Here is a 12,323-nt window from a genome sequence, read left to right on the forward strand (position 1 = left end):
TTAGCAAGAACCTCGTTAAAATAATCTCAGTTTTAGCGGCAGGAAACTGCTGCTAAAACGGCGATAATGGTCTTGATAATATGCATTATAGAATTCCAATAGAAGCCCAGGTTAGATGTGCATGACATCTAACCTGGGCTTCTATTGGAATTCTATAACGCATATTAGAAAGCCCATTATCGCCGTTTTAGCGGCAGTTTCCTGCCGCTAAAACGGCGATAATTTTAATGAGGTTCTTGCTAATATTCCCCTGTCTCCTTAATGGAGCCAAATGCCACATTTACTAACAAATACACTTACTTTTCCTCCAAGGACAGGATTTCTGATCAGTATGATAGAATCATAAACTCTTTCTTTATTGCTTTAGTCACATATGTTGAATTTTCCCCCAGTTATCATTGATAAGTTGTTGACATGCTTCAAAGTGTAAATGGCTTTATGTTCTAAAGAATCTTTTGGTGGCAAGCCATCTACAGCCCTAAACATACATCCAGCGAGGTTGGCTAATACTGTGTCTACTAGTACTGAATTGGTTAACTCCAGCTCTTCTCCATCAACCAAATACCTATTAGCCATGAAGTTGGACATAACAATTTTTTTGCAATCCCTTCATATATCTGTGCTGTGGCATACTTTGGAGATGATTTACTCAGGGCCGTAGCCACATGTCTACGTTTTGGGAGGCATGGCACCCAGTGATGATAACCATATGAAAGAAGTACATGGAAGGTTCACAAACAATTCTGATTGGATCGTGGAGTCGGGTTCTTCTACATGCAGGGATGTTTTTAAAATATTTTAATAATTGTGATTAAGTTTTAACACAATGCATTTTCTACTACATCTTAACGAAAAAAGTTAAGTTGTTGCAATTTTGCTCTTTCCCGATTCTATCAATGACCAGCGTGTTCTGTGATTCAGGATAATAAGAGCTCTACATGGTACAATCCAATCTACAATCTCCTGCTCCTTTACCCCCATCACAAAATCATGGTCTCTAATATTGTCTCCTCTTTACCACAAACAAAATGTAATTCTCAGTATAGAATGTAATTTTGAGGCATACCTACTACATAAAAATGTTCTCTGCAAAACACTTTAGTTCTCTTTGGAGCTATGTCTACATTGTACCTAGCGTAAATATGTATGTACCTAACTCTTAATTATCCCACAGCCAAATTCAATTAAGTGAACAAATTCAGTTGTCAGTTGTCACGCTTAATCATTCACAACCTGACTATGCGTAAAGGCATATGAACAGTATGCATGCCTCAAATATGTGCAAGTATGTGCTGCCTCTGTTGTATGCATAGTATACCGTTCTGTATATATGCACAGTGTTTTCAGAAAGTCTCTGATATATGCAAAGTGTGCACAGCCTCTGGCCTCTACATAGTACACACGCCTCTCATATGCCCATTATGTGTACCAGATGTCTTATAGTTGCTGTGGAGGCCTCTGATAAACTGATTAATTTAGGATATACAGGCCTTAAAGAGCATATGCAGATAGCAATTTAAAATGACCCAGTAAGTTAATGGTCATCCCTGACATCTGTTGTGATTTGCAAATCCAAAGTTTGAAAACTGGCAAGAAGAACTTAAACTTTCATCTTTCCAAGGGCATTACATTGTTTTCCATTAAAATGGGTATTGGCACACCTCTTATTTAGAGCACTTATAAACTTCAAAAATACTGTATGAAACACCATATAAAAAGTAATATATTATTCTTTATTAATATTATTACCACCATTATTGTTATTATTATTAGCAGTAGTAGTGTTGTTGTTGTTATTATTATTATTATTGTTATTATTTTGTCAGTATTTTATAGCAGGAGTTTGAGTACTAGCCATATATATGGGGCAAGCATCCTGGTTATGAATTAGAAGCTTCAATACTATGCCTAAATCAGAGAGGCTACCGCACTATGCATACGTAGATTACATCGGAAGCTTCCTTACGACGAATATGCTAGATACCTGCAAACTGTACATATATACAAGTCAGGCATTTATATACACATATTCAAATGTAGAAAAAGTATTAAAATAAAAACAAAATAAATGTCCCTTCATTAAATAGGAGGAGCACATCTTTATGTTGTGTGTGGCAGGACTTTCAGGTGACAATAATGCAAGTTATGTGCAAGACTAACCTGACTGCATGCAAACATTAGTATATGTAATATAAGAAACTTCATATGTAGGCATGGGGCCTAGAAAAGCAGGCCAGCTGTTTGAATGGTATTGCAAACAAACATTTGCTAAATCGTAATGTTATAGAAACTGCATGTTTTCTCACATCATTCAATCTATAAGCACAGAGAAGGAAAATCTTCTGTTTGTCTGGCGCACATACTGTTAATTCAGCTGCTAGGAAAGATAACTTTGTAGAGATCCATATTGGTAGACAAAAATAGAACAGTAGCAATAACTTCCATCAGCATCTGTTAAAGGCCATTTTTTGCACATTTTTGTAGAAAAGTAAGAGTCGAGCACAACTGAACCCTCCTCACCCCATAAGACACCTTTAGTAATAAAGATACATAAGGTATGAGTACATAGGCAAGTTTAGACACTTAAGATTAGATTTATTACAATATTGTGTAGTGTAGCAACCAAAATTGCTGCCCTGCTTTGTGTGACAGGGAGAGAGCAGGACAGTACCATATTTACTAAGATAGGGCAATCCTACTCTTTTCTATAGCACATGTGTACAATCAGTCTACCTAGCGTCACAGAAACCTTTGCACCAGCATAGGTTACTATAGGTTTTGAACTGCAAGGGTGCCCTTCCAGGACAAAATACCATACCTAGACAAACTTCAAAACTTTTTCCACTTTTAATGTGTGCCGCACAGTTTAACATATGTGTAAAGTTGGATAAAACATTTTTCCTGTTCAACTTCTGAATCAAAGAGGATTTGTTGTTTGGCACTATGGCCTGTCTATGGGTGGTTGCGTGGAGACACTCATTTACCACTTATTGGACACCCTGTTTATGCAGTGTAAGTACTTTTGCGCTTCTTTTGTGCTGGAAAGCAACTCTCAAATAAACATTTTGCACCAGTTTGCATCACTTTTATAATGCACACCCTTTGACAGGATTCTCTGACTCCCAACATGCCCTGTCTAATAGAGCACAACTCATTAGAGGAGGGGTGAGAATCCTTAGTTGCCCTCTAACATGTCACTTGCCTGCCACTGCACGGCCCGCGTGTGCAGTTCACTGTCACTTCGGCTTAGCATTTGAAATCCTTTGCCAAGCCTTAAACTGCCTTTAATTACAGATATGTCATCCCTAAGGTAGGCCCTAGGAAGCCCTAAGGTCAGGGTGCTGTGTAACTAAAAGGTAGGACATGTACTTTTATGTTTTACATATTCTGGTAGTGACAAACAGCTAAAAATGTTTTTCATTACTGTGAGGCCTACTTCCCTCATAGGCTAATATTGGGAATTCCTTAAAATACCTTTAAGCTGTAATTTCTGATTAGAAAGGAGTATCTACATCATGTTTCATATCTTTGGAATGGTAGTGATAAATCCTCTATACTTGTAAAGTTGGATTTAACATTACTATTTTAGAAATGCCACTGTATTTCTCTGCTGTTACTGCTCTGTATCCCTAGCCCTTGCTTTATTTATAAAGACATACTTTATTTTTCTAAACTGTTTCGTTGTATTGTTGTGGTGTTTTCACTGTGTTACTGTATGCGTTATTGCACAAATATTTTACACATTGCCTTCTAAGTTAAGCCTGCCTGCTCTGTTCCAAGCTATGTGAATGTTTAGTAATAAAGCAATCTTTTTTTTATTCAGGCTTTAAAAAAAATGTTTTATTGAGTTGAGTCAGACTACACAATGGTGCAATAAAGCAGAGACGTGAGACCTTTTACAATTCTGTGGCTAAAGCATAACATGCATGAGCGATCCACAACCAATACAAACACACACTGTAGGGTTAAAAACCTATAGCATAGGTTCTCAGGTTCAGCTACTGTGAATACAGCTTGGTCATATGGCACTCACATTCATTGGCAGTAAAGTGTACCTATGCTGATCAGAGTGATAGACCCGAGCCCTGTTTCGTCGTATTATCCGTATTATCTCACACCAAGCAGGTACAAGTTCCAACAGGTCCTCAAATCAGGCAAGGTTGGTCCACACCCACAGGACTGCAAGCCATAGTGTCACTGGGTCATGACTGGTCCCACCAATCTAGAATAGCTCTGAATACTCCATGTAGTGTATGTCCCAGTGCTCTTGTCCATCTCCGTTAGTTGCTCTACTCATCTCCTTTTAACTGTACAAAATACAACAGGTGTCCGTTATAACAAATAGCAAGAACATATTTGAAACTTGGCAGCAGCTCAGTACAATTAGTTATAAATACATGGCTCCAGATCCCACAATACAGCTCATGGGGGAGACAGCCAGAGTCCCCACACAATGGCCACACCTCAAGCTCGCACCCCGCGTTGCTCACCCCACCCCTGCTCGGGGTGGGGGGGTATGCAGCCACAGCCACAATATAATTGAGGGGGTCTGCAGGTTCACAGGTATCTTCCCGGATCCCCAATCAGCGTTGTATCCCCTGAGGGCCCTCAGCGATAGCATCCTGGGAGGTGAGTGCATTTCTCACTCATGGTAGCCGAACAGTCCTCAAGTGAACCACCATAAGTGACCCCCCCCCACCCCCCCCCCCCCAAGTCCCTCTCTGCATGTTCATTAGTGTGGACAAAGACCAGCCGTCGTTTCTCTGCCACGGTCCACTCTCTAAGGTCAGTCAGCCACTTATGTATGTCTGAAGGTCTAGGCTGTGACAGGCATCTCTTTGGCAGTACCAACCCCAACTGGGCCAATCCCGTACCCATTTTTTCCGCTCTCTTGTGGGTACAGGAGGACTCCCAAGAGGCGGTGTTTATTGGAAAGTCCTATGTGTGTGTGTGTAGCTGCCCGGAGAATATGCACCACCATCTCCCAGTACCCTTTTAAAGCATGACAATCCCACACCATGTGTAGGAATGGCAATTGGACAGCACCGCATCTAGAGCATGCCCCTCATCGTAATGGAATACATTCTATGGAGCCATTGAAGTGTAAGGTAGGTACGGTACGAATACAAAAATTTAATGAATTTATAGCAGGCATTACTAACCATGTTCTTGAACTGGGCATAGGCCGTCCTCCACTCACCCTATTTGAGCAGCATTGGCAAATCCCTGGTACATGTATGCCGGTCAGCTTTTAATGCTTTATAAATACCGGATTCAAGCCCCCAATGGATCCGGAATCTAGTAACAATGCTGGTGTCTGTGACTCCACTGGTTCTGCAGGGAAGTCTGTCCAGATTTCCAGGGCCATACAGGAACTTGGCATATTGCAAAAACTGTCCAGGCGCTATCTGAAATAAATTGTGTGCATTGCCTTTAACTTATTGTTAAGATAAATATCCCCAGCCCTAGTACAACCACCCTCTGTCCACTGCATCATATCCATCAGGGAGCATATCTGATGAAAAGGTAGTAGCCAAGTGACCGTCAATTCCCAGGCCTCCGCTACCTAGTGAACAATAAAGGGGTAGTCACCTGGAGCCCTGGTTCCCAAATTAAACACTTCAGGAGGTCATCTCTGTCCACCATCCCAGCCAGTAGCTTCTATTCCCCGTTTACTCCTTCCTCACACCATTGGGCCACGTACTGGTGCAGCCCTGCTATATAGTAGATCTGCAGATTCGGAAGGCCTAGTCCCCCGTGCTCCAGGTCTAACTTCAGAATCTCCAATTTAACTCTACTTCTTTTACCTGCCCTTACCGGGGACACCAGCAGGCTCTTCAATATAGTAAACGTGGGCCACAGGAGTTCTGTAAAGTACAGAGGCATCGGGGAGCAGTATCATTTTGTTCAGAGTCACCCTGCCCCTCACAGACACTGGCAGTTGGCTCCAGAACTGGATGGAGGCCTACAGACCCTCAACCACCCTACCCATATTCAGACCATACTGGTCCTTCAAGGAATGTGCAAACTGGATTCCAAGATAACAAAAATCACTGCTCTTCCACACAAATCCTGTCTCAGGGGATTCCCCTGGTTTTCTGCCCACCAGTCTCCCCAGCGGGAAGAGCATTGTTTTGTGTCTATTCAAATGCATTCTGACGTTCTGCCAAAATTGTCCATGATTTCTATTAATAGTCTAACCGACCGTTCCGGGTTCCAGGGAAATACTAGGGCATACTCTGCATAAAGTGAGACGACATGAGAGAGCTTGCCAACTTTTATACCCCACTCACCTATATCGCGCTACGCCTTACGGCTAAGGGCTCTATCGCCAAGGCAAAGAGAAGTAGGGACAACGGACATCCCTGTCTTGTGCCTCTCTCAATCAATATACAATCCAACACTCCAGGTCCAGTCCAAACGCTGGCCACTGGTCAGGCATATAGGAGCTGTAGCCTAGTGCAGATTCCACTGCCCCAGTCTCATGCGTTGCAACACTTTCCAAAGATACTCCCAACTCAGAGCATTGAACGCTTTTTCAATATCTAGTGCCACTAATGCAGCATCCAGAACTGCTTCCTCCACTGGGTGTTGTACTTGGGCCAGCTGCCGAAGATTCATATGCATCCCACAACCAGGTATAAACCCACATTGGTCCTTGTTGGACTTGGCCTCCCCCCCCCAAATTTTTCGCTTTTTGCCCCCCTAATTTGAATGTCTCCCCCATGGTATTAAACATATAAGAACCATGTGTGGTAAGAGTTGCCCTGTTGTAAAATTAAATGTTGTTAAATGGTGTGCAGAAAATATTCCCCCATGTTAAACATGCACCTGACTGAAATGTACTGTGCTTAAAATGGATGCCATGGCCATGGATTTTGCCACTGTACTGCCATAGGTCAGCGGTCTAGTTATTATTACCCAGCTACCCCTAGCTTTTGGAGGGAAAGCCTGGCACCCAGGGTGCTCACCCCCTCCACTTGAGCCAGTGTGAACCAGTTTTCCCCAACATTCCGGAAGGTGCTGGCTCTGTGAGGGAGGAGGGTATAAGAAGGGAGAAGTGCCACCAGACAGTCAGTCAGCGCTGGAACAAGAGGGGAGGGGACCTGCTGTGAGGTGCTACCGCCACATGGGGCTGTGAGCTGGGCCCTGCACCCCTATAAACCCCCTCTGCTGTCCCCATGGGCCCCTGACAAGGGAGGGCCCCTATCCAGATCCCTGACACTGTGGGGACCGGGAATTACGCTAGCGCTGCGATGAAGAAGCGCCCAGGAGGTGAGAAATAGGACTGTCTACTCCCTCTGGTGAAGCTGTGACCCTGTGGAAGTGCTGGGTCGTGAGGAGCTGCCTGGAGGACCTGTTGCCCCTTATGAGGTACTGCCTGGCAAGCGCTATTCTGGGGAGGTTGATGCCCCCAGGGAAGTTGTGGCCCCTGTGGAAGCGCTAGACTGGATGGATTGTGCCCTCGAGGAACGGTGGCTCTAAATCTGCCCCTGGACTGCCTACCAAGCGCTGTGGGGAGAGAAGCGCTGGGGCTGGTGTGGCCCCCGGAATGCTACTGGCCCTGGAAGTGGTGTGGGCAGAGGGAGGAGCAGTGCGCGGTGAATAGCGCCATTCTCCTGAGGAAAATCACGCTGGAGGAGCCTACCCTCGTTTCAGCGCGCTGTCCGCTATATAATTAATTAATTAAGAAGGGAGCCTACCCATTATTGCCGCCGAAATCACCGCCACGGCCCGGCGCTGCTGATGGGACCCCCACCGCTGTGGGCATCGTCGCGGCGGCCCCCGGTACCAGGAGAGGGCCGCCGACTCCCGCATCACGTGACGGGGGGGCCAGGCCGCGTTATCAGCCCGCCCCCGCCGCGCACGGATTGGCCTGCGCGGCCATGACCTTTCAAGGCCACGCAGGGATTGGCTGACGGCCGGGAAGGCCAGGAGAAGCTGAATCCAAGCCCCGGGTCCCCGTGAGGTAGGAGGGGGACCCGGGTGAAGCACTGGAGCGGGGCCCCCGTGGACGAAGGGGGAGCCCAGAGGATTGAGTGACCGGAGCGGGAGCCTACCCCGCCGGTCATTGCCCCCACGCGAGGGGCCGGTGAGGTAGGCGGGGCCGGGGCACACTGTCGGTGCCAGCCCCGCCTCCCGACCTGAGGCGGCCAGAGCAGAGTGCCGGTGGAGCTCCCAGGAGGACGAGGGAGCCCCGAGTGAATGGCGGAAGCCGTGTAAGGAGGGGGGAAAGCCAGGCAAGCTTCTCCCCCACGAGTGCCTAGACACCGCGTGTCTCCCCGGAGGCCTTCTTGAGGCAGTGTTGAAACCCCAGGTGAGGCGAGTGTGGTCGCCCAGAGGTGCAGTGCCCCCCCCCCCCTGGAAAGGAGGCCTGGTCCCTACGGTGGAGAGCCCCGGGACCCTAAGAAAGGGGCGGAGCCTAGAGGAGGCCCGAAGTCAGCAGGAGTTGTGTAACGGGGCCCCCATAGTGAAGAGGGAGCCCCGATTGCGGCGCTGAGGCCTGAGTGAGGCCTTGTGGGCCCAAGTGACCGGCGCAGATCACCGGGGAATCCTGCGACTCGAGGCACATTGTCGGTGCCTGGTCCCCCCCTGCAGAGGAGACCCCAAAGGACGCCCCGCAGGACCTACTGAGCCCGGTGAGTGGGGCTTATCTTAAGTTGGTGCAGGGGGGGCAACGGGGTACATTGCCGGTGCCCGCCCCCTGGGACTGTGTTGCCTTGTCAGGCACCCCGTTTTGCGGAGGGCACCTGTGACTTGGGCTCCAGATTTGTTGAACTGCCCTAACTTTCCTGCAACTAACTGCCCTACCAGACAACTCAGGAGCAAGCCGGTTGCCCTTATTGCATATACTGGGGTAGAGAGTCTTATTCCCCCTCATTGCAGATATAGGTACCTACCTTATGGGTTGTCCTGAGGTCCCCAGTTATAGAGGAAGTCTGGGCAAGGAAATATCTGAGGGAGTCCAGAAGTAAGGAGGGTTGACTGCTGTGTACACCCTGATGTTTGATACCCCTTAGTTGATGGTAAAGGGAACCTAATTGAGTCCTGACAGGTGTTCCTGATCTAGGAGGAGGGCCCCTATCTGATATTAATGCTGGGTGAGGTATGTTCTGCATAATGTTGGTCAATGGGTTGGCCTGATGTGTTATTCCAGGCCCTTGTTTATGTACCAGATTGATGGGCCAGACGGGCTGATTTATTACAGGTGTTCCTGTCCATGTTATGCCGTGATGCCCTAACGTTTTTCCCTAACGGGTGGGTTGGTGTTAATGTGCATGATGTATATCTATGCTAATGTAGAATTATGCAATTACAGCCTTTCCTTTAGGATGAGAGTCTGAGTTGGCCCCGCCAGATTGGCCCCAGATCTAATGACATTTTGATCCCATCCTTTTATCCTTTCAGCATGGACTACTTCCTATGTAAATAATTCCCCCATTATTCGCTTGGCTCTGGCGCCATTTGGCGTCCTGTTGTGACACTACCGTTTTGCATTCTTTTGCCTTGCAGGTTGGAAACCCTACTAAACTACGTATCTTTTTCCAACTCAAACTGGTGTCCTGCCTCTTTTGTGGTGTGCCTGGTGTGTTGACTGAGGGTACTGCGTGAGTGCTTCACATGTCCTCGAAGTTTGGCCTGCCCGCTTGATGCCATGCTACCCCTTTGGAGATCTGGGTAACCCCCATTTCCTACATTTGGTGGCAAGCGGTGGGATAGGACTTGTGTTTGCGCAGTACCACAGTGGCCACAGGTTACACAAGTAGAGCCTTGTTGTGGGGATTATTGTTTGGAAGAATATTGTTGCTAAATTGCTTCCTCCTGAAAGTGTTTTGCAATTGTGTCCCCTTGTTCCACTGGGAGGGTGTGTCCCGGGTGTACCTCGCCACGATGGGGTTGGTTTTTGGTCGAAGTGGAACTGATGGAGTACACCGAGCAGGAAGTCATAGATTTCCTCAAGGAGAGAGGGATACCCCCAGTAGGAAACATTAGGAGAAAGTTGTTTCTCTATGAGGCCCTCAAGAGGGGAGAGGCCTTAGAGATTAGTGGGGACTTGTCTGACTACCCTCCCGAGTTTTTGAAGGGTCAGTGGGTTAGAGGCCAGAGAGAGGGCTCCCCATCCAGAACCCTGGGAAGTAGTTACCCCGATGAAGAGGAGGAAGAGTTTAACAGGGCAGAGACACCAGTAGCTGATGAGGACACCGTAGATAGGGAGTCTCGCACTGGGTCCAGTCCCGGGGGCACTGCCCCATCCCTTTCCCTGTCCCCAGAAGAGTGGGTAGATAGGAGGGAAGAAAGGGAGCATCAGCTGGCGCTGGTGAAGCTCAGGTTTGAGCAGGCCACAGAGTTAGCGCAGCTGAGGATTCAGGAGCAGAGGCTAGAGACAGAAATGGTCCTAGCCCAGGAGAGGATGGCGGAGGCGGAGAGGGCTTTCGCCGGAGAGAGATCAGCTCAGGTGGGTAGGTTGTCCCCTGAGAGTGGTTTTAGGAGTCTGGATTCACCGAGGAGGGTGGGATCCAGTGGTGGCAGCGAGTGTAGGTCCAGTGCAAGGAGTCCCATTCCAGATGCCCAGGAGACCGTGCCTGATTCCGAGGAAGAGGGGGACGGGTTAGTGTTCAGGGGCAGTGGAAAACTGTCCCACCAGTCCTGGGGAGAGTTTGAGGAGGAGTGTTGGACTGCATTGGAGGATTGGGTGGTGAGGAGAGCAGTAGAGGATTGGGAAGGGCTGTGCCATGCCGTTATTCGGGAGCACATGCTCAGGAGTTGTGTCCCAAGTCTGCGTCACCATCTGATGCAGTGTAGGTTCTCAGACCCCAGGGAACATGCACAGGAGGCAGACCTCTGGGTAAGTGCCAGAGCGTCTGGGAAGACATTGGGGAGTGATCCAGAAAGGAGTGGTGCAGGGATCTTCCTACCCAGCGTGGCGGGAGAGGTGAGAAACCCAGCTAGGTCCCAGGATAGTGGGCGGGTTGTAGGGCCTCACATCCCATCTATAGGAGGGAGTGAGACGGGGAGGTGTCCCGAGATGCCCCAACTGCAGTCAAAGGGCCTGGAGAGTTCTTTTAAGGAACCCCAGGTTGGGAGTCTAGGCTGTCCCGATGTGCCTTCTCATGAAGGGGATCCCCTAGTATCAGGAGAACCCGGAGTATCAGTAACCAGAGCTCCAGTGGTTCGGGGGTCTGACCAGTCACGGGGTTTAGATCCTGGACTGGGGTTCCAGGTTCAGGGGTTGCCTGTCCTGGATGGTGGGGTACCTGTAACCCAGGTCCCTACCAGTTTGACTCCCAGGGGTACTTCTCCCGGTGGGAGGGTGCGGAACTCTGGGAGGGGGTGCAGAGGGAGCAAGGTCTCTCCTCTGTCACCGGCTCAGCCAAAGGGGACAGATCCCGGGTTGGGTGGCCAGGTTGAGGATTTTCCAGACCTGGCGGGTGGGACATCTGTGTTCAGAGTCCCCCCAAAGTTGACTCTCAGGGGTACTACTCCAGTTAGGAGGGTGCGGAACTCTGGGAGGGGGTGCAGGGAGAGGGAGGACTCGCCCCTGTCACCGGTGCAACCTGAGGGTTTCGACTCCAGGTTGGGGAGAGAGTGGTTGTGTGAGGGTGTCCCCAGGAGAAGGAGATGGCGGAACCCTAGGAGAGGTAGGGGGAGGAGAGCCTCGCCCCTGAGAGCTGGTCAGCTTGAGGGTGTAGACCCCAGGTGGGTGGACCAGTGGCAATTTGGAAGAAAGAGAGTGGTCCAAGAGCATTACAAGCCTGAGGCTAGAGCCTCCCACTCTAGGAAGGAACAAGGGCCAGAGACTTCTGGATGGCCTAGAGGCCAGACCTGGCCACATCCCACTAGGGAACACCAGTGGGGTGGTTTGGTTGGAGAAGGGAGGGTTGCGAGAGAGAACCATTGGGTTCCAGAGTGGAAAAGAGACTGCAGGTGTTCCTGTAGTTGCAGGCCTGCGTCCACCTTTTTCCGCCCCAAGCAGGGAAGCCCATCAAGGTATTGATCTGTCTACCCTGGCTTTTGGCTGGGGGGGAGCTGTGTTGGACTTGGCCTTTCCCCCCCAAATTTTTCGCTTTTTGCCCCCCTAATTTGAATGTCTCCCCCATGGTATTAAACATATAAGAACCATGTGTGGTAAGAGTTGCCCTGTTGTAAAATTAAATGTTGTTAAATGGTGTGCAGAAAATATTCCCCCATGTTAAACATGCACCTGACTGAAATGTACTGTGCTTAAAATGGATGCCATGGCCATGGGTTTTGCCACTGTACTGCCATAGGTCAGCGGTCTAGTTATTATTACCCAGCTACCCCTAGCTTTTGGAGGGAAAGCC

This window comes from Lissotriton helveticus, chromosome 9 (genome assembly GCF_964261635.1).
Source record: "Lissotriton helveticus chromosome 9, aLisHel1.1, whole genome shotgun sequence".
NCBI lineage: Eukaryota > Metazoa > Chordata > Amphibia > Caudata > Salamandridae > Lissotriton > Lissotriton helveticus.